This window comes from Ursus arctos, unplaced genomic scaffold (genome assembly GCF_023065955.2).
Source record: "Ursus arctos isolate Adak ecotype North America unplaced genomic scaffold, UrsArc2.0 scaffold_28, whole genome shotgun sequence".
Lineage (NCBI taxonomy): Eukaryota > Metazoa > Chordata > Mammalia > Carnivora > Ursidae > Ursus > Ursus arctos.
Genome location: NW_026622963.1, coordinates 14,640,417 through 14,665,166, shown reverse-complemented (window position 1 = coordinate 14,665,166; position 24,750 = coordinate 14,640,417). Strand labels below are relative to the sequence as shown.

At 39.3% G+C, this 24,750-nt stretch overlaps 1 protein-coding gene across 1 annotated transcript in view; it reads left to right on the top strand.

The window, feature by feature from the left end:
• Positions 1–24,750, top strand: part of GABRA5 (gamma-aminobutyric acid type A receptor subunit alpha5) — an 85,187-nt gene that overhangs the window by 22,015 nt on the left and 38,422 nt on the right. The window lies entirely within an intron of this gene.

The following is a 24,750-nucleotide window of genomic DNA, read 5'->3' as shown; positions in this document are numbered from 1 at the left end:
ATAGGTTTCCACCAGTTTATAAAGATTCAGGTTGATGTTTGGCCAACAATTTGTACTTGTGGGATACAAGTGGGGATATTTTAATACATATTTCTTGCATATATGGTTTGAAAACATGACTGAAATTATCCTGGGTCAATTCAATCCGGTCAGTCTGGACCTTTAGACTGTTAGGCACATATTTCATGAAGGACCACCTCATCCTTTGCAAGTGGGCCATCTCCAGCACATTTTTGTCTTCTGAGGTCCAGAAGACACCCCACAGAGGCTGTCAGACACTCTCTACTAGTGAGAGAGAAGCCAAGCTCCTGGTGCAGCTCTTCACTTTCCTGTCCAGGCAGGGACCTTCTTGGAAATGAGCAACCTGCAATCTCAGGGCCACGTCTTCAAAAGGTCTCCAGGAATCTCTAATGACTACTCTTTGGAGGTGATGGTTGCAGGCTCTGGGTGGAAAGCCCCAGACAGCTGCTGGCTGGGGTCTTGGCTCCAGGCCCCCAGCCCCAGGCCCCCAGCCTCACAAAGGTAATATCTGAAAAGAAAGAATCACTTAGGCTGGTCTGATTACTTTTCAAAAACATATGTGGCCTTTATTATGTGCTGTGCTTCAGAAACGTAAACTCCTAACACTCTAAGAATTTAGGACCATTATTATGCCCATTGATAGATGAGGTATTAGACTATCACTAAAGCCCAAATGCCAAATCCATCTGCCTGTATCCATTTTAATATAATATCTAAGAAGTATACAATCGGAAGCTAGGCACGCATTTCTGCCAACGCATGTGAAAATAATGTCCACCAGGTGGTGCTATGTCAATTTAGAATAGAGAGTTGCGGAGTGCCCTGCTACTTTACAGATTCAGGTAAAACACTGGTTTCACTAAAACACTGTCAGGGGAAAATAAACTTGCATTTCTGGGGTGTGTTGCCGTGGAAATGCAGTTGGCATATCTGCAACAGATCTGAGGATGCTCAGAGCCAAGAAATCCACCCTTAACCCCACACTTTCCCCAGGGGGTAATCAGCTTGAATCTACCACCAAGTCATTGGGTCACCAGAGTGCTGACTTAACTTCAAGGGGATGCTGAAAAAGTCCTTCCCTCCCTTCACCTGGAAAAAGTGAATAACCAGCCCTCCTATTATCAACTAAGATTATGGTCAACCGATGCTGAAATTGGTCATCTCATCTCATGCACACTCTCTCCATGCTTTCAGTTTGAGATGATCCATAAATACTAGCCAAGTATCTTGGGTAGTATTAAATTCAGAGGAGTCACTGTCTTGGTAATATGGCTAATGCAGTGAGGATTTCTGTATTTACCCTGAAAATAATTAGGAATTTGCCTGATGCATATGGAAAGGAAGGAAAAGTGATGCTTATGGAAAAGAAGGAAAAACACTTAAACTCTTGACACTTAAAATATTTCCCAAGTAGCCTGGAGTCATGAGGTTTTTGTTTTCGTTTTTCCTATAATCTGTGTTGTCCAATACCATAGCCTATAAACACATATGGCATGTTAAACTTAAATAAAATTTGAAATTCTGTTCCTCAGTTGTATTAGTCTATGTCAAGAGGCCAGTGGCTAGAAGTGGAGTAGCTTCTATATTGGACAGAACAAATATAGGACATTTAGGTTATCATGGAAATTTCCATTGCAATCAGCCTGGTTTAAGAGAAGCAAGAATATTTTCCAGTGGTCATCTTTATCCGCTGGCCCTGATCATAGTTGCACACACAGCACCGTAAGCCAATAGGGATGAAGAAAAGACAATGGTCGGAGGATGCCGGGACTCCTCAGACTCCAATAACATTTTAAAACAGTTTAAGGGTAGTTAAAGCATTTATGCTACAATTTTTTACCTACATATTTATTTTTCAGGCTTTCTGGGATATAATTGACATATAACCCAGTGTAAGTTTAAGCCTACAGCATGTTGATATGATACACTTACATATTGCAAAATGATTGTCACCTCCATTGTACCATATGCCTACCTTTTTTTTTTTTGGAGAATGTTTAAGACCTACTCTCTTAGCAACCTCTGAGTATATAATACAGCATTATTAACTGTAATCGCTATGCTGCATGTCAGACTCCCAGAACTTATTCATCTTATAAGTCTATACCCTTGACCAAATCTTCCCATTTCGCACACCAGCCAGCCCCTGGCAACCACCAATCTACTCTCTATTTCTATGAGTTCAGATCTTTTAGATTCTGCATCTGAGTGATATAATATAGTATGTGTCTTCTCTCACTTATTTCATGTAGCATAATGCCCTCAAAGTTCTTTTATGATAACCGCAAATGGCACGATTTCCATTTTTTCTCATGGAAAATATTCTATTTTATAAATATGCCACATTGTCTTTGTCCATTCATCCATAGAAGGGCACTTAGACAGCTTCCGTGTCTTGGCTATTGGGAACAATGCTGCACTGACTATGGGAGTGCTGATATCTCCTTGATATCTTAGTTTTATTTTATATTTTATTTGAATATATACTGAGAAGTGCGATGTGGGATCATATGGTAGTTCTGTTTTTAATTTTTTTGAGGAACCTCCATACTGTTTCTATAGTGGCTGTACCAATTTGCATTCCTACTGACAGTGTACAAGGGTTCCCTTTTCTCCACAACCTTGTCAACACTTTTTATCTCTTGTCTTTCTGATGATAGCCATCCTGACAGGTGTGAGGTGATATCTCATTGTGGTTTTGATTTGCCTTTTCCTGATTTTTAGCAATGCTGAGTACATTTTCATATATCTGTTAACCATTTGTATGTCTTCTTTGGAAAAACACCTTTTCAGTGCCTTTGCATATTTTTAAAAAATTTGATTTTTTTGGTATTGAATTATATGAGTTCTTTATATATTTTGGAAATTAATATCTTACCACATATGTGATTTGCAAATTTTTTCTCCAGTTTCAAGGTTGCCTTTTCATATTGATGAGTATTTATTTTGATGTGCAAAAGCTTTATGGTTTAATATAGTCCCACTTATTAATTTTTGCTTTTATTGCTTGTGCTGTTTGTTGCCAAAAAATCATTGCCAAGACCAGTGTCAAGGAGCTTTTCCCATGTGTTTTCTTCTAGGAGTTTTATGGTTTCAGGTCTTATATTTAAGTCTTTAATCCATTTCAAGTTATTTTTTGTGAGTGGTAAAAGATGGGGTTCCAATTTCATTTGTCTGCTATTTTCCCAATACTATTAAAGAGACTATTTTTTTTTCCCAATGAGTTTGTTTGGCTCCTTTGTCAAACATTAATTGATTATAATATGAGGATTTCTTTCTGGGCTCTTGATTCTGTTCCATGGGTCTCTGATTATATTTAAGTCAGTATACCGTAGTGCTTTGATTGCTGCATCTTCACAATATTATTGAAATCTGGACGTGTGATCTTCCAGCTCTGCTCTTCTTTCCAAGGACAACTTTGGTTATTTAGGGTCTTTGGTGATTCCATATGAATTTTAGGATTGTTTTTTCTACTTCTGTGAACAATGCCATTAGAATTTTGGTAGGGATTACACTGAATGTATAGATGGCTTTGGGTAATACAGACATTTTAACAAGGTTCATTCTTCGATCCATGAACACAGGATTGTGTTTGTTCTGATTTTTTATTCATTGTTTCTTTCATCAAAGTCATGTAGTTTTCAGCGTACACATCTTTAACATCCTTAGTTAAATTTATTTTTAAGTCTTTTATTGTTTCTGGATACTATTGTAAATGGAATTGCTTTCTTTATTTCATTTTCAAATGTCCAATTGTTAGTGTAGAGAAACAACTAATTTCTGTGTGCTGATGTTGTATCCTGCAGCTTTACTGAATCTGTTGATTCTAACAGTTTCTTGGTTGGGTCTTTAGGATTCTGTCTATATAAGATCATATCATCTGCAAACAAAGAGGAGTTTTACTTTTTTATTTCTAATTTGGATACTTTTTATTTCTTTTTCTTCACTGATTGCTCTGGGCAGCACTCCAGTACTGTGTTGAATAGGAGAGGTGAGGGTGGCCACTATTGCCTTGTCCCTGATTTAGAGGAAAAGCTTTTAAACGTTCACCATGGAGTATAATGTTAGCTGTGGGTTTGTCATTTGGCCTCTTTATGTTATGTTCCTTTTATTCCAAATTTGTTCAGTGTTTTTGTCATGAAAGGATGTTGTATTTTGTTAGTGTTTTGCCTCTACCAAGATGATCATATGATTTTTATCTTTTATTCTATTAATGTGGTGTTTCATATTTATTGATTTCTGTATATTGAAACATCCTTGAATCCCAGGAATAAATCCTGCTTGATCATGGTGTATGGGCCTTATTTTTTAAGTTTTTATTTAAATTCTAGTTAGTTAACATACAGTGTAATTTTAATTTCAAGTGTACAATATAGTGATTCAACACTTCCATACATCACCCAGGGCTCATCACAGCAAGTGCCCTCCTTAATCCCTATCACCTATGTAACCCCTCCCGCCACACTCCCCTCTGGTAGCCGTCAGTTTGTTCTCTGTAGTTAAGAGTCTGTTTCTTGGTTTGCCTCTCTCTCTTTTTTTTCCCCTATGTGCCTTTGCTTTGTTTGTTAAATTCCACATATAAGTGAAATCATAGTATTGTTTTTCCCTGACTGACTTATTTTGCTTAGCATAATACTGTCTAGCTCCATCCATGTCAGTGCAAATGACAGGATTTGATTCTGTATGGCTGCGTAATAAATATTCTAGTGTGTGTGTGTGTATGTGTGTGTGGTGTGTGTGTGTTTGTGTGTGTGTGTGTATAACACACATCTTTTTGTCCATTCATCAATCAGTGGACACTTGGGTTGCTTCCATAATTTGGCTATTGTGGACAATGTTGCTATAACCCTTGGGGTGCATGTATGCCTTTGAATTAGTGGTTTTGTATTTTTTGGGTAAATACCTGGTAGTGCAATTGCTGGGTCATAGGGTAGTTATATTTTTAACTTTTTGAGGAAACTGCATACTGTTTTCCAGAGTGGATGCACCAGTTTACATTCCCACCAACAAGGCAAGAGGTTCCCCTTTGTCCACATCCCTCACCAACACCTGTTGTTTCTTATGTTGCTGAGTTTAGCTATTGTGACAAGTGTGAGGTGGTTTTGATTTGTATTTCCTTAATGATCAGTGATGTTGGGCATCTTTCATGTGTCTGTTGGCCATCCGTATGTCTTCTTTGGAGAATGTCTGTTCAAGTCTTCAGTCCATTTTTTAATTGGATTATTCATTTTTGGAGTGTTGAGTTTTGTAAGTTCTTTTTATATTTTGGGTGCTAACCCATATGTCATTTGCAAGTATCTTCTCTTATTCCATAGGTTGCTTTTTAGCCTTGTTGATTGTTTCTTTCACTGTGGAGAAACTTTTTATTTTCATATAGTCCCAATAGCTTATTTTTGCTTTTTGTTTCCCTTGCCTTAAGAGACATATCTAGGGGCACCTGGGTGGCTCAGTCATTAAGCACCTGCCTTTGGCTCAGGGCGTGATCCCAGGGTCCTGGGATCGAGCCCCGCATCAGGCTCCCTGCTCTGGTGGGAAGCCTGCTTCTTCCTCTCCCACTCCCCCTGCTTGTGTTCCCTCTCTTGCTGGCTGTCTCTCTTTCTGTCAAATAAATAAATAAATAAATAAATAAATAAATAAATAAATAAATTAAATCTTTAAAAAAAAAGGAGACATGTCTAGAAGGAGGTTGCTATGGCTGATGTCAAAGAAGTTACTGTCTGTGTTCTAGTCTAGGATTTTTATGGTTTCAGGTCTCACATTTAGGTCTTTCATCCATTTTTAACTTATTTATGTATATGGTGTAAGAAAGTGGTCCACTTTCATTCTTTTGCATGTTGCTGTCCAGTTTTCTCAACACCATTTGTTGAAGAGACAGTCTTTTTCCCACTGGATATTTTTCCCTACTTCGTTGAAGATTAATTGACCATATAATTGTGGGTTTATTTCTGGGTTTTCTATTTTGTTCTACTGATCTATGTGTCTATTTTTATGCCAGTATCATACTGTTTTGATTGCTACAGGTTTGTAAATATAACTTGAAGTCTGGAATTTTGATGCCTCCAGCTTTGCTTTTCTTTTTTAAGATTGGCTATTCAGGGGTTTTGTGGTTCTGTACTGTGGCCCTTTTACTATAGTTTTGAATTGAACTAATGTTTTTTTGTGTGTGTGAATTTTTGCATCTGTATTCATCAGGGACACTTATCTGCTCTTTTCCTTTCTTATGGTGCCTTTGTCTAGCCTTGATATCAGGGTAATACTGGCCTTGTAAAATGAATTTTGCAGTGTTCTCTCCTCTAAGTTTTTTGGAAGAGTTTGAGAAGGATTGGTGCTAATTATTCTTTAAATGTTGGCAGATTTCACCACTGAAATCATCAGGTCCTGGGCTTTTCTTTTTGGAGGTTTTGATTGCTGATTCAATCTCCTTACTCCTTATTCATCTGTTTCGATTTTCTTTCTTTCTGATTCAGTCTTGGTAGTTTGTATGTTTTTAGGTATTTATTTATCTCTTCTAGGTTATCCAGTTTGTTGGCAAATAGTTATTTATGTCTGTTGGGTCCATTTGGTCTAAAGTATGGTTCAAGTTCAATGTTTCCTTATTGATTTTCCGTCGGATGATGTATCCATTGTTGAAAGTGAGGTATTCAGTCCTCTACTTTTATTGTATTTTCTATTTCTTCTTTCAGATCTGTTAGTATTCAATTTAGGTTTTACATTTAGTATTATGGTTAGGTTTTCTAGTGTTGAGTGCATATATATTTATGATTGTTATCTTCTTGATGAATTGACCTCTTCATCATATGATGACCTTCTTTATCTCTTGTTACTTTTTTTTTTTTTGCCTTAAAATCTATTTTGTCATATATAAGTATAGCTACTCCTCTTTTTGTTTCCACTTTCATGGACTTTTTTTTTTTTTCATCTCTTCACTTGGAGTCCATGTATGTCCTTAAGTCAAACTGAATCTCTTGTAGGCTGCATGTAATTGGGTCTACTTTTGTTATCCAGGCAGCCAGTCTATGTCTTTTGATTGGAGAATTTAATCCATTTGTATTGAGTAATTATTGACAGGTAAGAACTTACTAATGCCATTTTATTAGTTATTTTCTTGTTGTTTTGCAGTTCCCTTGTTCCTTTCTACCTCTCTTGTTCTTTTCCTTTGTGCATTGATATTTACATGTGGCTTCCATAAAACACCTTATAGATATCACAATCTATTTTATGCTGGTAACAGTGTATCCTCAATCATATACAAAATCCCTACCCTTTTATTCCCCCCTTTTATGTTTTTAATGTGAAGACTGATCTTTTTATATTGTATGTCTATTAATGAATTATTGTAGCGACAGTTATTTTTAATACTTTTTTCCCTTTCACTTTTATTAACACACCACCATATTACAGTATTATAATGTATTCTGAATTTGGCTATATACTTACTTTTAGTGGTGTGTTATATATTTTCATATTTTTTTATATTACTAATCAGTGTCCCTTAATTTCAGCTTGAAGAACTCTTTTCAACCTTTCTTGTAAGACAGGACTACTGGTGATGAACTCCTTCAGCTTTTGTTTGGTAGGGGAAGTCTTTAGGACACCTTCATTTCTGAAGGACAGCTTTACCTGGTAAGGTAGCCTACATTGGCATGTTTTTTGTGTTTTGTTTTTTGCTTTAGTGCTTTAGGTATATCGTCTCGTTCTCTTCTGGCCTGCAAGGTCTTTGCTGAAAAATCCACTGATAGCCTTATGGGCGTCCCCTTGAATGAGAGAAGTTTTTTCTTGCTGCTTTTAAAATTCTGTTTGTCTTTGATATTAGGCAGTTTCATTATAATTTGTCTTGGAGAAGATTGTTTGGAATTGAAATTTTGGGGTGACTTATTAGCTTCATGAATTTGGATACCCAAATTTCTTTTTTTTTTTTTTTAAGATTTTTATTTATTTGAGAGAGAGAGCAACAGAAAGAGAGCACAAGCGGGGAAGGGACAGAGGGAGAAGCAGGCTCCCACTGAGCAGGGAGCCTGATGCGGGGCTCTGTCCCAGGACCCTGGGACCATGACCTGAGCCACAGGTAGTTGCTTAACCGACTGTGTCACCCAGGCATCCCTGGATATCCAGATTTCTCCCCAACTTTAGGACATTCTCAGGTATTATTTCTTTAAATAAGCGTTCCACTCCCTTCTCCCTCTCTTCTCCTCTTTGATTATAGTACATTTTTCTCTTAATAGTGTCCTATAAATTCCATAGGTTTTCTTCATTCCTTGTCATTCTTTTTTATTTTAACTTCTCTGATTGGAGAATTTCAACTGATTTATCTTCTAGCTTATGATAGTCTCTTTTGCTTGGTGGGTCTGCTGTTGTAGCTCTCCATTGAATTCTTCAGTGTAGTCATTGTCTTCTTCCGCTCCGGTGGTTCTGTTTTTGATTCTTCCCCTCCTATGTCTTTGCTGATCTCCTCATTATGATCTTGTATAATTTCCCTGAAGTCGTTCAGTTATTTATCTGTGTTCTCCTGTAACTCTCAGAGTATGCTTAGAACAATTATTGTGAATTCTTTGTTGGACAAATCCTGGATCTTTGGGGCCAGTTACAAGAGGTTTACTGTGTTCCTTTGGTGGAGTCATATTTCACTGATTCCTTATGAATTCTGTGGCAAGCACTACCGCAAGCGGCTGTAATGGCTATTGGGTCCTTAGCGGCATCTCCGTGGTCTGCAGCTAGGGACCAAGGCAGGTGGCTATGGTGGCTAGAACCAGTGCTGTGCACCCTTGGTTGTAGGAGCCAGCTGCAGGTGCCTGTGTAGTGGCACAGGCTGGCTGCAGGCAGTCAGGAGCCAGGGCCAGCTGTGGGCTCACTGGCAGCACAGGGGCCCTGACTGTGTGCACCACCGTGGTTGCTGGGTTACACCACAGCCACAGGGTAGTGGAAACTGGTGAGAGGAACCAGGCTGGGGCATGCTTGTGCACAGCCGGAAGGGCTAGCTGCAGTTCCTGTGTTCCGTGGGGGCGCCGTAGGGAGGGACTCCGGCAGCAGGCATCAGTGACTGTGACTACCTGTGGGGCAAAAGCTGGCAGAATCCGCAGGGGTTCCGTGGTGTCTGGGCTAGCCGTTGGTTTCTTTGGTAGTAAAATCTGCTGGGTTTGTCTGGAGAGCGGATTACTATGAAAGGCTCTAGCTCCTGCTGTGTGGCTGCTTCTGGCAGCCCCCGTGTTTGTTCCTTGTTCTTCACCACCTCTTTCCGTGTCAGCTCTGCCAGTCTTGGTTGGGTATAACCGGAGCGGGAACTTAATGTGGTGCCTCGAAAGGCCAGGGATGCCAGTCACTCAGTCAGCTTTTCCTCTCCTGGGGGGTCCTCTTTCTACCTGGGGAGTGTCCTCTTGGCTCTAAGTGCTGATAGATTGGGGGGGAGGGATGACGGAGCAAAGGGAAGCTGTCTTCCTTTCCTTTCCGCGTGGTTATCTGCAGGCTTTTGTTCCACGGTGTCACTAAGGTTTAAGTGGACTCCAGTTCTCTGTAGAGCTGTTTCTGTTCGTAGATAGCTAATTGTTGATCTCTGCGGGGTTACAGATGTTGGGCTCTCCTAAGTTGCCTTTTTGGGGATAGTACTTCCTTACAATCTTTTAATTGGGGTGATTTTTTTGAAAAGCATTTTAAAAATATGAATAACCAGACTATAAATATTTTAATAGACTTCTAATAAGAAAATAGTAAACATTGCTAATCTAGTTTTTATTATTGAAATTATTTTTGTTTAAAATTGAACCTAAATTTTTTTCCATAATGCTTTAGGCAATATTAATAAGGTCAATAAATACACACTATTAAATGTAAGCCTAGGAAATGTTATTTTCTGTTAGCATTGAGACGCAAAGAAGAAAAAGAACATGGGAGAATAATAGGAGGGGATCTTTAGGCTGGGGGTAGGGCCAGAATGGCTTCTTTAAGTCACTTTGCAATTGTGGGTAGAAGGATGAGGCAGCATTGGGTGGGTAAGAAAAGGGCTGTGAGTGGATGTGCAGAGCTCAGTATTTTTAAGGAAGCAAGGGAAGGCTAATGTGGGGAGTGAGGTCCATTCTAATGCATTGGGGACCTCTATTGTGGTTTAAGCTTAGGAATCTACTGCCTTGTGAAAAAATATGGCTTAAAGAAATCAGGCTTCCAAGTGGCATCAAGGAGCTGTTTTGGGGTGCTTGCCATACCCAGGTAGGAGATAAGGACAACTCTGCCAGAGGCAGAAGCCATGGGGAAAAAAATGGACAGAGTCCTTTTGGAGGGAGAACTGACAGGATTAGCTGATGGAACTGAGATAGAGTGATATATGAGAAGTGTCCGAAGTGATTCCCAGATCCGTCTTGCAGAAGTTGTGCTATTCCTCAAGATAACGATTTGAAGGAATGAATGAATGGGAACACTTGAAGGGCACCAGGTTTCTTGAGAAGGTCAGGGAAGGTTGAATTCTGTTTTAAATAGCTTGAGCTTATGTAGTCTCTGAGACCGCTAAGTGAAGATATGTAGTGCAGACAAAATACAGTCAAACGAGATGTTTTATGTTTGGCTCTCAGCGTATTACTAAACCCTTCCCCTGTGTGTGGGGCAGCAGACACCAAGCTCCGGGCAGCAGGCAGTCAATGTGCCGGTGCTCATGCCTGGGGGGATGGCAGGCAGACATGAGCCTTTCCTGGAGGGCTCTGGGTGGTGTCCACTGCATTGTGTTCACCAGCGTCTGATGCTCTGTCAGGCCCCAAGCATACAAGCTATACTTTGCTTACCTGAATAACTGAGAACCTCAGATGCTTCTGAAGGCCTCCTCCTTCTCCCTCCCTGCTCTGCTTTCTTGATGCACAACTGAACTCGTGGGACCATCCTTACTGAAGATTTCAGTGCTGAAGTTGGAGCAATGTGTGGGCACATGTGTGTTGAGGGGCGGGAGTAAGGGGATAGGCCTTAATCTCCCAGCTGAAAGTATGTTATTAAACAGGGAGAGGAGAGTCAAGACAGATCTGTTTGGACAGATCTCCCTGAGTGTTAATTTAAATAACTAAGCAGTGACCCCAGGAGCTGAGCCATGGTCTGACTGCTTCCCTGCCTTCACTCAATCCTTCACTTAACCATCATTTTCTCTCTACTTGCTGATTCCCTTCATTGATATAAAATTCCTTGCAAAAACTGTGCATTGAACACCATCCATAGAACCTGGATGTCACCGAGATGGAGGCTGGCAAATTTGGGAATACAGTAGTGAGGGGAGGCCTGGCTTTGTAAGGGGGGGTGGGGGGATAGGTTCACTGAAGTCGTACCCGAGCTGAGTCTTGAGGAGATGCAACAGTTGGGGTACGGAGATGCAACAGTTGGGGTACGGGGTGGATTTGCAAGGCTGTTCCAGACATAGGGATGAACATGTACAAGTGTGAAAGTAGCAGTTGAAAAGTGTGTCCTGCAGCAGGAATAATACCTAAATGGTGGACAGGGACTGATTCAAAAGATCCCTGTATTCAGAGCTCATTACTTTTGCTTTGGGCTGCGGGAAGTTTTAGGAAAAAGATCGGAAGAACCTTTCCTGACCACCGACGTAGGCCGCATGTCTACTTTCCTCCTCAGATGTTTGTGGAGTAGTAGGAATCACTGTTTCCGTTTAACAGGAGAGGACATCATGAGGTCAGAGGCCACGTCAAAGCCACCAAGTGAGAAAGTCCTGCCCCACACAGCAGGGTGCAAAAGGCCTGGGCCCCTGGCCTGGGGACCGCCATGAACACAGCTACGGCATTCACTTGGGAAAAAAAGTCAAAATAAAAAACCTTCTGGAGGGGATCCATTCTCCACGTAATGCCTACAATTCTGTCCAAACACTTGGACTACTTAAGGAGAGACTAGCCATGTGTCTGGGGCATAAATCTTGTTCACCAGACCGGCTGGCAGTGGTCTGGCTCTGCCACTTCACCAGGTGCTGTCATCTCTCATTCTCAGCTCCCATCAGGGAGACGAGAACCGTCACTGTAGCATCTCCTCGAGCTGGGGTATCGTCAGTGAGATGGTGCAGGCAAGGCTCCTGGCACAGCACCCCCATGGGCTGCAGCCTCACACAGGCGGTGCTTCTGTCTACACCCCTGTCCTACACGCGACAATATATGTTTTCTCACGGCTTCGGACTGTTGCACTTTCTTTGTCACCTACTTATAATAGCTGGTCCAAGGCTGGCACACATCTTCTCCTGCTCACATCCAGTTTCCCAGGTTTTCCTTCATCTTCATCTCCTGGCCTCCCAAACACTGGGACACTAAAGCATTTGTTGTCCTTCACTGCATGAGCCTTTCTTTTCCTGTAACCTCCACTCACCTGCAGCGTTCCTTTCCTCACTCACGAGCAAGGGTGCTAAAACGTGTTATTTGTGGCCACTCAAGGTATGTTGTGTGTGCTCTCGAAAGGTGGTTGGGCATATATTTTGCCCTATGTTGTACATGATTGAACTGGACTTGGCCACATGGATCTAAGAGAGAATAAGGTTCCTCCCATGTTTTGTCTTCTGGCATCACTCTTGGGTTTCTTCTCTGAAAATTCGTCTGCTTCTTTGGGTCCAACTACTGTCTGTCTACCATATGCTTTAAAACACAGTCAAGCCCTGATTAATGCCATACAGGACATCTCCTCGTGCACGTTCCACCAAGGTTTGAAACTCATCCCAGTGTTCTCAAATAGTGACTGCTTCCCTAGTTCTTCGTTAACCATCTGGTTTTGAACATCACTGCCTGCTTTTTATTATTTCTGTACCATACGGCACTGGCCCTTCGGGGGCCACCATCAACCCAGCTAGCACGGTGCAGACCAGTCATCACCACTTGCAGGGCATCCACTATGTACTGGGGACATGACTGACCCATGGAGGAGATTTTACTGCTTTTTTTTTTTTTTTTATCATACTGCTAAAAATAATGCACCATTTCTAAGTTGATGACCCTTTTCTGAGTAGCCTTGAGCTCAGTAATTTGAAGAATAGTGAGAGAAACCTGAAACCTTTCCTGATTCACAGAAACTCCAGATAGTCTAGCCTATTTGTCTGGCTTTGTGGGAATGATGGGCTGCCACAAAATGAGTTGCTATGGATTCCACATGTAAGTGAAATCATATGGTATTTGTTTTTTTCTGTCTGACTCATTTCACTTAGCACAATACCCTCTGGGTCCATCCATGTTGGCACCAATGGAAAGATTTCATTTTTCGTTTATGACTGAGTAATTAATATTCCCCGATTCTTTATCCACTAAAAAAACAAAACAAATAAACAAAACAGAAACAAACTCTAAATACAGACCACAAACTGGTGGTTGCCAGAGGGGAGGTGGGTGGGGGAATGGGTGAAATAGATAAAGAGGTGTAAGAAGTACAAACTTCCAGTCATAGAATCATGGAGATGAAAAGTACAGCATAGGGAATAAAATGAATAACATTATGATAGCTTTTTATGCTAACAAATGGTAACTACATTCATTGTGGTGAGTATTTCATAATGTATAGAATTGTTGAATCATTACGTTATACACTTGAAACTAATAAAATATTATATGTCAACTCTACTTCAATAAAATAAGGAGGTTGCCATAGCAGAAAACAGCATTTTGAAATGTCAAGTGTAAGGAAGAGATTGAGAGTCAAACCATAGTCATGGAAATTGAGAGCAATGATGCTGATTGGCAGTTCTAGATAGAAAATCACTGTCAAGTCTCTGAGTATTGAAAAGGAAATCCTCTCTGCTCCGCGAATAAAGGACAACAGAAAACTCAGTGCAAGTCCTTGCATTATGGAGGATGCAGGCTGCCACTCTGATGTGTCTGCCCTTGGGTCAGTTTTCTCAGCATCACTTAGGAATCAAATATCTGTGTACCCACCTGCTGCAACACCATCCTTTCTAATAGCTCCCCAAAAGAAAGATGTTGTGTCATCATTTGAAAGATTCTGGGTTGTTAAAACATGTTAAATAAAAATCTACAACCAGCTAAAATTTCCCATTATTTATAGCATTCGGAAATCTGGGAGAAGAAGAAATTCAGGAATTGAAAACAGCACCATCTGTACTGTGGAAGACTGGCAGTGGGGTTGGGGACCCTGAGGGTTTTCACATCACTACTTAGCATGCCCTATGCCTTAAGACTTCTTTGTAAGCCCAGTGGGCTATTGTTTTCTCTGTTCTTTATTTAATTTATCCCGTCTAATATTTCTTTCCTTCAATTAGTTTCAGGTTTAGTTTGCTTTTCTTTTTCTAGTTTCTTAATATATGAAATTAGGTTGTTTCTTCTTTTTTAATGTAGGCATTTATAGCTCTAAATTTCAATCTAGGGACTGTTTTTGTTGCATCCCATAAGTTTTGGTATGCTGCGTTTTTCATTTTCATTCATCTCAAAGTTATTTTCTGATTTTTCTTGTGATTTAGATTCATTTGTTACTTAGGAATGTGGTTTAATTTCCACATGCTTATGAAGTTTTCACTTTTCCTTCTGTTACTGATTCTTCGTTTTATTCTGCTGTGGTCAGAGGAGATACTCTGTGTGATTTCAATATTTTTAAATTTATTGAAACTTGCTTTGTGGCTGACACATGGTCTACCCTGGATAGTGTTCCGTGTGCCCTTAAAAAAATGTATATTCTGCTGTTGTTGGATGGAGTGTTCTGTATATGGTTGTGTGGTCTGGTTGGTTTACAGTGTCTTCTGTTTAAGTCTTCTATTTTCTGATTAATATTCTGTCCAGTTTTTCTAGCCATTATTGAAAGTGAGGTATTGAAGTGTGATTAATGTATGTATATAATTTCTATATATTCTTGATACTTTGAGCCTTTTATCATTATATAGTGTCCTTCTTTGTCTCTTATAACAAATTTTGTCTTAAGTTCTCATTTGGTTACGGTTTGAATAGAATGTCTTTTTCTATCTTTTCAGTTTCAGCTTCTTGTGTCTTTGGAACTAAAGTGAATCTACTGTAGACAGTATGGTTCATATTTCTGTATTGATTCTACCAGTCTCTGCCTGTTAATAGAAGTTTTTATTCCATTTATTTTTAATGCAATTACTGACAAGAAATACTGCCTTTTTTTCTATTCACCTTCTATATGTCTTATTTCTTTTTCATTCCTTAATTCTTCCATTAGTACCTTGTTTTATGTTCAATTGATTTTTTTCCTAGTGTAACATTTCAATTCCATCTCATTTCTTTTACTGTATATATCTTTAGTTATTTCTTTAGTGCTTACTCTGGGTATTTAAGTTAACATCTAAGTTCATGACAATCAAGTTTGAATTAATACCAACTTAGTCTCAGTGGTATAAAAAAACTCTGCTTGGATAGCTCTGTTCCCTTATATTGTTATTGTGACAAATCTCATCTTTTTACATAGTGTTGCCACTAGCATAGATTAATAATTCTCATCTTATGCATTTGTCCTTTAAATCATATAGGATAAGAAAGGGGTCATAAACCAAAAATATAATAATGCTGGCATTTATATTTATCTATGTTGTTAAAATCTGGAACAGTTCCCTAAAAATGAAAACTCAGTCTTTGCAGATAAGTTCTGTGTGTGTTGGGGTGCTCCTTCAGTGCTTAGCCAGGCAGTTTACAACTTCCATAGCTTTTGTGTCCTGCTTTTGCAGTGCTTTTAGCTCAGCTGGAGATGAGAACTTAGTCTTCTTGGGACTTTTCTGAGCACGCATCCAGCCCTAGGCATGCACATATTTTTCTAGATTTTCTGGACTATGTGGAGCTTTCAGCCCTTACTTCCCCATGTATCTCTTTCCCTAGCCTGTCCTTCCTAGACTTTTCTGTCTGTCTGTTGCTTGCCCCAGCTGTGTGCATTGCCCCATGGCTGTGGTGAATATATTTGTGTTTAAATGTTTTGAACAAATGGTCCCTTAGAGGACACCTCAGCCTTGGGAAACTCTGAGTCAGTTGAAACTAAAGCAAACCTGAGTCAATCCTTCAGGGGCCCACCTTCAGCTCCTGCAGCAGGAATATGGGCTGTCATTTTCGAGGTCACTGCAGAGTTAGAGAATGGGGACTGATAACAGTGTAAGTTCAAATGCCACAGAGCTTGCTCACTGAAATTCACATATTCTTTTTCTTCACTAAGCGTTCTCCTGGCTGTTGTAACTTCTTTATTAGATTCCAGTTCTAAAAAAAAAAAAAAAATGATGCTGACAGTTTTTGTCAGCTTATTCATTGCTTTTGTGGATGTTTCTTAATTCGCCACTTTCACTGATGTCACCTTTATTTCTTCCCTAGCATTTTTAAAGCATTTATTATGTTTCAGGCATTGCATTACATATTTATATTCAGGACTTAAAACAGCACTGTAAAATAAGCTTTAGAATCCCCGTTAGAGGATAGTTTGGGCCCAGGAATGCTGAGTAACACAGCAAGTACACAGAGCCTGAGATGAGAGTTGAAGCAGGGTCTATTTGATTCTACTACCTCTTCTCTCTGCTTTCTCCTGCATTACAGTTTTGATTGCCTTATGTTTCATGATTGAAGACATACTTGAATTTCATTTTTTTTTAAGACTTTATTTATTTATTTGACAGAGATAGAGACAGCCAGCGAGAGAGGGAACACAAGCAGGGGGAGTGGGAGAGGAAGAAGCAGACTCATAGCGGAGGAGCCTGATGTGGGGCTCGATCCCATAACACCAGGATCACACCCTGAGCTGAAGGCAGACGCTTAACCACTATGCCACCCAGGCGCCCCAAGACATACTTGAATTTCATTTTGAGAAAGGAACATCTTCGCATATTTGTGCTGTTCCTTTTTTTGCAGCATTTTTTTTAATTGTTCAGGCGTGTCTTTATTTTCGTACATTTGATCTAATAAGAATTATTGCTGGGCATGTGAATACATATAAAAATTTAAACAAAATATTTCCACTTTCAGGTAAATCATTATAATACCTTCCTGAGAAACAGGAAGAATAGATACAGCCATGTTAATCACAATAGATCAATAAAGTTTATGTTCCCTTTTGATAAGAAGTATGCTAACTTTGGGAAGAATTATCACACATACGCTAATTTTCTCAAAATAAATGAGAATTGCTGACATCTTTCCAATAGCTGAGAGGAATGCAAAGTTCAGAGAGAATTTTTAGCCTGGCATAATTCCAGTGGTTGATCTCATGTACATTCTTATTACAATAAGAGTACAAAATGAATTAATTAGCTTTCAACTAACTGTTGAAATCTGTAATTCAAGCTTGAAGTAAGTTGTAGAATTTGGCTCCATTGCTAAAAAGAAGACATTCATTATGTTAAAACACATTTTTTTTTAAAGCGTGGAACTCTAGAATTGTATAAATCAGAACATTCATCATTTTAGTATACTCTTATTTGAACTTTCAGATAGTTTCCTAATTTCTGCTTTTTACAAGGTTGCCCTTCACTGAATTTAAATTCAATTACATTTTAAGCAAGTCACTGCACACTTTATTCTTTTAGATCTCCGTTGACTACTCCCCATTCCCATACCTCACTAACTCCTGATGAACTTGGTATCTCATCTCTTCATGATCACAGGCAAAACCCATGCCTGTGATTTGGGTAGGGCCAGGGTTAGTGCTATGGGGAAGATCCCTTAGGAGGTTGGCTAACCAGAACAAGCACAATGGCCAGGTGCTGAAAGTAGCAAGGCTTGCAGTTCTGGTCTGGACCACACACAATTGCAGGGACCAGTACACACATTACAGCTAATAAAAAGGCAGGGGAATGGATGAGCCTGGCATCAGGAACCTTTGGGTTCCAACATACACTGTTCCCAACTTGACAATGTTTAGATTCAAAAAGTTCAGTTTTTATATAGTTGACTGAGTTTTAGAATACATTTTTTCTCAAAACATTGTTATAAATTATAGTCAGGTTCCCAAGAACTGGTAATTCCTAACTAACCAGTAGTATGCATGGTATCATGTTAGTGATTGTTCATAACAAGACAAATGCTTTGTTGCATTCTTTTATTTAATGAAAAAGTTTGCAGTTTTTTTCCTGAATGCAGGCATACAAGGGAGAAAGCTCCAGTGGGGCAGGGTTTTAGCATCAGGAAGGTATCAAAAGGAAAGTTCTGAAGGAGAAGCATGGCTAAGCGTATTCCTAGCACTAGTAAATTATTAAATGTATATAATTTATACTTATAATAATATATTTACATATTTGTATTAATAATAATGCCAGTTCTCTGTAATTGAATACATGAATAAACTTCTCTTCATTTGCCGATCTAGAGGTGAGTCAAATATAGGAAGAGGAGGCATATACTCCTCAGAGCTGGGCTTCCAGACACCCCCTCACAGTAGAAAAGCTACTCCTCACATGCAGTGTGAATCTACAGTTCCATCAACAAAGAGGATGCGATTTAGCTACAGAGAAAGGAGAACTCTCCAGCAGCATCCCTACTGAAGGGTTGGAGGAGCCCTTCACGAGCCCATGCAGGTGGGAATAAGCCAGAGGCAGCCCAGGGAGGCTACAGTACAATAACGATGCTGCCTATGGGAATGGCAGGTCAGCCGCGCCAGCTTTGCTCTGTCTCGAAACCCTGCAGCCTTTCAGATGGGAGCAGGTGTGGTAAGTAGAAAGTTGTCTGCATTAAGCATTCATCTGTTCCGTACAAGGACTCATAGGGTTAGAAGCCTATCATGACCAAATTAAGCCGCCTTTCTTTCCCATAACACCAATCATTAGATGCTATGTTAATGTTTAATTCTTAGAGTTCCCAAACAAATTTCATATATTGCCTGAGAGCCACTGTAGCATCTTTACAGAGAGATTGTTTCCACAAGTGAATCTAGCTGAGGCATGGTGTATGGCTCACAAACTGACCAAGGCAGGACACTTGGCTCGAGATGCTATTTCATTAGCAAGGTCTGAATTTTCATTGTGGCTAACACTGTGTGAGCTGTTTATAAATTGGCTAATATTACCAAATTTCTTTCTTAACTTTGGGAAATGATTTCAACATATACATGGGGCTGCTATTCAGCACACTAACAACTGACCATTTGACTTCTAATACTATTTTTTTAAGGGAAACTACTGTATTACTTTTCTATTGCTGCTGTAACAACTTACCACGAATTTAGTGACTTCAGACAACATACATTTATTATTCACTGCTCTGGAGACTAGGAGTGTGAAGCTTTTGGCAAGATTGTGTCTCTTTCAGATTCTCTAGGGAAGAATATTTTCTTGCCTTTTCCAGCTTCTGGAGGATGCGTGCATTCCTTGGCTCATGGCCCTGCCATCACTCCTTCCATCATCACATCTCTTTTTCTCTGACTCTGACACTTCTGTTTTTCTTCTTTTAAGTAGCCTTATGATTACATTGGGCTCAGCCAGATAACCTGGAATAATCTTCCCATCTCAAGAGCCTTAATCCTGTCCTAATCTGAAAAGTTCCTTTTACTGTGGTAGGTAGAAAGGATTAGGACATGACCATCTTTGGAAGTTATTATTTTGCCTACCACAATCTGTCTTCTGGTCCTCCCCAAAACTCATGTCTTTCCCACATGCAAAATGTATTAACCCCATCCCAATATCTCCAAATGTCGCAACTCATTACAGCATTGAATTAAAGTCCATAATCTCAGCTAAATCTCAGCAGCTCAAAAGTTCCAAATATCATTATCTAAATCAGCTATGCAAGATGATCGGGGTATGATCTACCCTGAGGCACAATTCCTTCCCATCTGTGAATTTGTGGAACTCAAGAAACAAGTGTCTTCTCCCCAAATCAAATGGTTGGACAGGCATATGATAACAGTTACAGATATTTCCATTTGAAAGGTGAGAAAATTTCAGGAGAAAATGAAGCACTATTCCCTCTCTCTGTCCTTTTCAGTCCAAATTGGCATTGTTTCTGCTGGTATAAAATTCTCAAAAATTTTGTAGGTCTCCTGTGTGTGTCTCAACAATTCACACCACTAGACAAGAAGCTCCTACTTAAATCTTTCATGGATAATCTAATCTTTATTCCTGGCTTTTGCTTACACGGTTGAGGGGTGCCATGAGTCACATACCTAATCTCAGAGAGTCTAATGTGTAACTGAATACTTTGACCCTTTGATACTTTTGAGGAGTTAGCAAAAGTTTGTCCAACCACACCCTTGTCTTTATTTTAAGAGCATTCTTTCCTGACAGTTAATCTCCTAATTACAGCATCTTCTGCAACCTGAAAAGACAGAATTTCCCAGATGAAGTCCTGGTCCCTCATCCTATCTTTTTCTTCTCACATTTTACTATAAGCAGTAGGAAGAAAACAGGCCACAACCTCAACACTCTGCTTGGAAACCTCATCTAAGTATCCGATTTCATCATCGTATTAGTTGCATATAACACCCAGAATTCTTTCTGGATTCTCTAGGAAAGAATCTGTTCCCTGCCTCTTCCACCTTCTAGAAGCTACCCACATTCTTGAGTTCATGGCCACACTGCCCTGATCTCTGCTTCTGTCATCACATCTCCTTTTCTGACCCTGATACTCCTGCCTCTCTCTCATAAGAACCCTTGTGATTACGACTACACTGGGCCCATCTGTATAAACCAGGATAATCGCCCCTATCCCAAAGGCCCTAATTTAATCACATCTGTAAACTTCCTTTGCCACTTAAAGTAACATATCTATAGGTTGGGAGTGTGGGGAGTTAGGACATGGGCATCTCTGTAGGACCATTTTTCTATGTGCCACCACCATACCTTCTGCTGCACCGATGCAGTATTTTCATGTAAGTGAAGAAGGCTCAAATCGGAAGAGATTATTAGGTAGACATCTGGAGACTAACCCCCTTTGCACACTTATCAACTTTTTTCCCCCCAGAAAATAAAAGCAACTGTTATTATCTTTCTTCTTCAGAGGGGAAACTGGAGCAGAGAAGTTAGGCAGTTTTACAAACAGTTAGTTAGTTAGTTAGTTAGTTAGTTAGTTAGTTTATAGTTAGTTAATAGCAAAGCGACCCTAGAATTTGGCTGTTTTAACCATCTTAAAGTGATCTCCACTGTGAGCTACCCCCTGGTCAAGCGGAGACCTCTGTAATGAGTTTAGTACCCTAAACCCTTGATTAGTATGATATAAATCCAAGTTGAAGGAAGTAGTTTATCTCACAAAATGCCCTTTCCTGACCCCAAAAATAAAATGTTGTTGAAAATTGGGACATGTGTTTCAGTAAGTAATGCTTGAATGTCTTAACAGAAATGGGAAGAAAAATAGAAAATTGACCTCTGGGGGAGGAAAATGCTGGATTCTTGGATCTACCAGTAATTCAGAGAAGTTTTTCCATAAGGGACATTTCTTAACCTTTTAGATTTCATTTCCTTCATCTGAAAAGTGGAAGTTTCTAGTAGGTGGCCTGGCTGGCTCCTTTGAGCTATGACGATCTATTATTCCTTAGAGTGCTTTGATCTCATTTCTGTATGAAGGAGGTTGGTTATATATCAAGGCATTCTACATTTCAGGGAACCCATCAGTGGAAGGTTTCCTCTTATCTAGAGATATTTTTTGAGTATTATAAAAGCATTGCCATTTTTGAAATGTTCAAAGAGATCAAAAATTTAAATGTTGTTCCCCTACTGAGACTGAAACCATTTGCTTTTAGGGGAGTTAGCTGAATAATACATCCATCCTTTAGAAGAAAGTTGCCATCATAGATGTATATTTTTCCAGTGTTTGGGTTTGGAATTCTACTTCTAAGGAGGTCTGTTAAAATGGGGGAACAATCCATGAGGCTTTAATGATAGCACTTATTGAGATGGTAATTGCAGAATTACTATTTTTTTATGTTTTTACTGGGATTATTTCTTCTTTAAACATATTCTTCTTTTTAGATCCAGCTAAATTCTGTCCACCAGTCTCTTCCCACCATCACTAAACCCTCTGTTCCTGCAGCTATATGCTGAAAGCAGACTCCTTAGTGTATAATCCTTACCATCTTTAAATGTCAGTGCAGTAGCTTTCAAAAGGTAACCAGTTTTCAGGGCCAAACAGCCATAATAAAGCAGGACATGAGATGAACTGAGCAGGTAAGAAAGACCACCATGACAGAAAGGAAGACTTCTCATCCCTCTTATAAATACATGGTGTTGGCCAAGAAAGAAGGAGGGCATGAGAAAAAGGGGGAAAAGCCAGGAGTGAGCAGTGTGCCCAAGATGGGAGGTCCAGTCTCCTTGAGGGGATGTTCTCTGACAAGTAGGGGCAAACAATAGAAATGTCAGGTGGTGGTGCCTCCTCCAGTGGCCACGGAGATGGAAGCAAAGTACCACATGGAGCACAGAGAGAAGAGGAATTAACCATGATTCACAACACTGCCAAGGACTTAACCAGCACATCTGGCTTCAAGTCAGCCTCCGGACCCAGTGAGCAGTAGAGTGTTTTCTGGGGTCAGAAGCTCAGTTATATGAGCTGGCAGACATGGCTGTGTCTAGAGAGAAGATTCCTCCATGGAGAGACCATCTCCACGTCACCCTCATGATGGGAGTGGGGCCCATAAAGTTGTCAGCACTTTGGGAGGGCAGCTTGAAAACTGCAGTGCTGGGTCTGCTGGTTCAAGTGTGTAGTACCTGTCGCTGGACTAAGACAGTCAGGATCACCTGAAGCATCCCCGCTTACGCCCTACCTCACACTGCTCCCACTGACTGAGCCCAGGGTCTTCCTTACACCTGCATCCATAAACTGTTTGAACAGAGGCTGTAGACCAGCACAGAATCTCCTAATCAAAACTATTCTCCTTTAAGCTCCTACACCACTGTTATTTTGTGTGCTTATTCTCACGTTTGTTGCTTTGTACCTGGCATTGCAGCTTTATATATACTTCCTATCTTCCTACTAAAAATTTGCTTCTGAAGAAAATTTCAGGTTTTCTGAGCTCATTGTGAATTTATTCTCTAAAACATTTTTTATTCTTTTAAGTTTTTTGTCCCACTATTTGCTTTACTTTAAAATTTTCTTAAATTTGCTAACAAACAACTAAAGTTAACATTATTTTCTTTTGTGTTGGCTAAATGTTCTCTTCACAGACTGTGATTTTTTGTCATAAGTTTCTTAATTCTAATAAGTAAGTACCTTATCCACTTCATAATCTCTAATAATAGTCCTTTTACAGAATTTATGTTTCAAGAGGTCCACTGCAGATTATTTATCATGTAAAACAATCTAAAATTCTAACAATAATTGCTTTAATATCTTAAATAATATATCCATTATTAATAATAGAAAATGGAACAATTAATCTTATATAAATATTTATAATAATATATCCGTTATTATTTATCTTTATACATAATTGATTTAATATTGTACACATTATATTACATATGTATATATTATATATATATATTATATGTATATGCACATACATAGAGCCCACACATCTGTATCCTAGAATTAAATAGTTTGTCTTTCAAAGTCATGATTATGTAGAGATTTTCACATGGAAAGTACCCTGTTCTTAAGGTCAGGTATATGAAAGACTGAATTTTGTATACCAAGAACAAAAAGAAAACACATGTACATATCAAAAAACTCTGGACAAAATTTACGGGTGAAATGATAAGTGAAATGATATCTATTTGTAGTTTTCTCCTTTACAAGTCTCCTGTATGTTCCCATATCCTTCGATGAACATATACAGTATATCATTTTAAATGAGTATGATACTTAGGTGCTATATTCTAGTCTATGTGCGCTCACACCTTTGAAGCATTACTCCATCCTTGGGGGAATGGCCCCTCAAACCAGAGGCAGCAGAGGATTTCTTCTCTTTGACGGACACAGACCTTTCTTGCACTGAATCATATTTTTGTGTCATTCATTCAGAGAATACATACATTGACTACTCTGCGCCCAATTTAATAGCAAAAGTTTACTCTGTTTTAACAGAAGGAAGTAGTGAAGGCAAAAATGAATGTTTTTACATTTTTATTCTCACCCTGGGCACATAGCCAAGATCCAGACTCAATATAAGAGGGAAGGACCAATAGTGCTAATATCATGTCGAATTATTATTTGTCTAAAAATGTAATTATAACATCTGTTTAAAGGTGAATGTTTTATATTATGATTTCATTCTGTATAATTTCATTTCATTTTAAATAGTAGAATAAGAAACTTAAGAAACAGAAGATTAACTCATTAATGAAATTTAGATTTGCTACCTAATTAGTAAAGGCTGTAGAGAAATAAAAGCATGACAGTGTGGCAACTTTGGAGGCGTGCAGAACCCATTACTACTTGGTATGTGGAGGATGTGCCATTAGGGAGCCACAGCAGTCAGGGGCCTGGGTTCAAATCATGACTCCACGACTTACTAGCTCTGCATCCTTGTCCTGATCCTTTAATATCTGTGCATCACTTTCCTGCCTTGGCTGGGGTATTAATAGTGGCAAATCTCATCGTGCTGTTCTGATTAGATGTGTTAATGCAGCTAAGCATTTGACATAGTGCCTGGCATAGACCTGGTGGATATTATGTCCATTACTGTTTGAGTCATTGGTGACAGTGGTAGTAGATGGTGGTGTTATTATCTGGAAGACCAGACTTGGATTAAAAACAATTAGGTTGTACCAGAAGATTGCAGTCATAACACAATTTCACCTACTCTGCAGTGTCATGTCATCAGTCCAGTACACAATAATTATAGCCAGCTTCCGGTCAAAATTTGGACTGAGCATTTATTACACATTTATATTTTTTGAGCTTATAAACTATTTCAGAAAATACATAC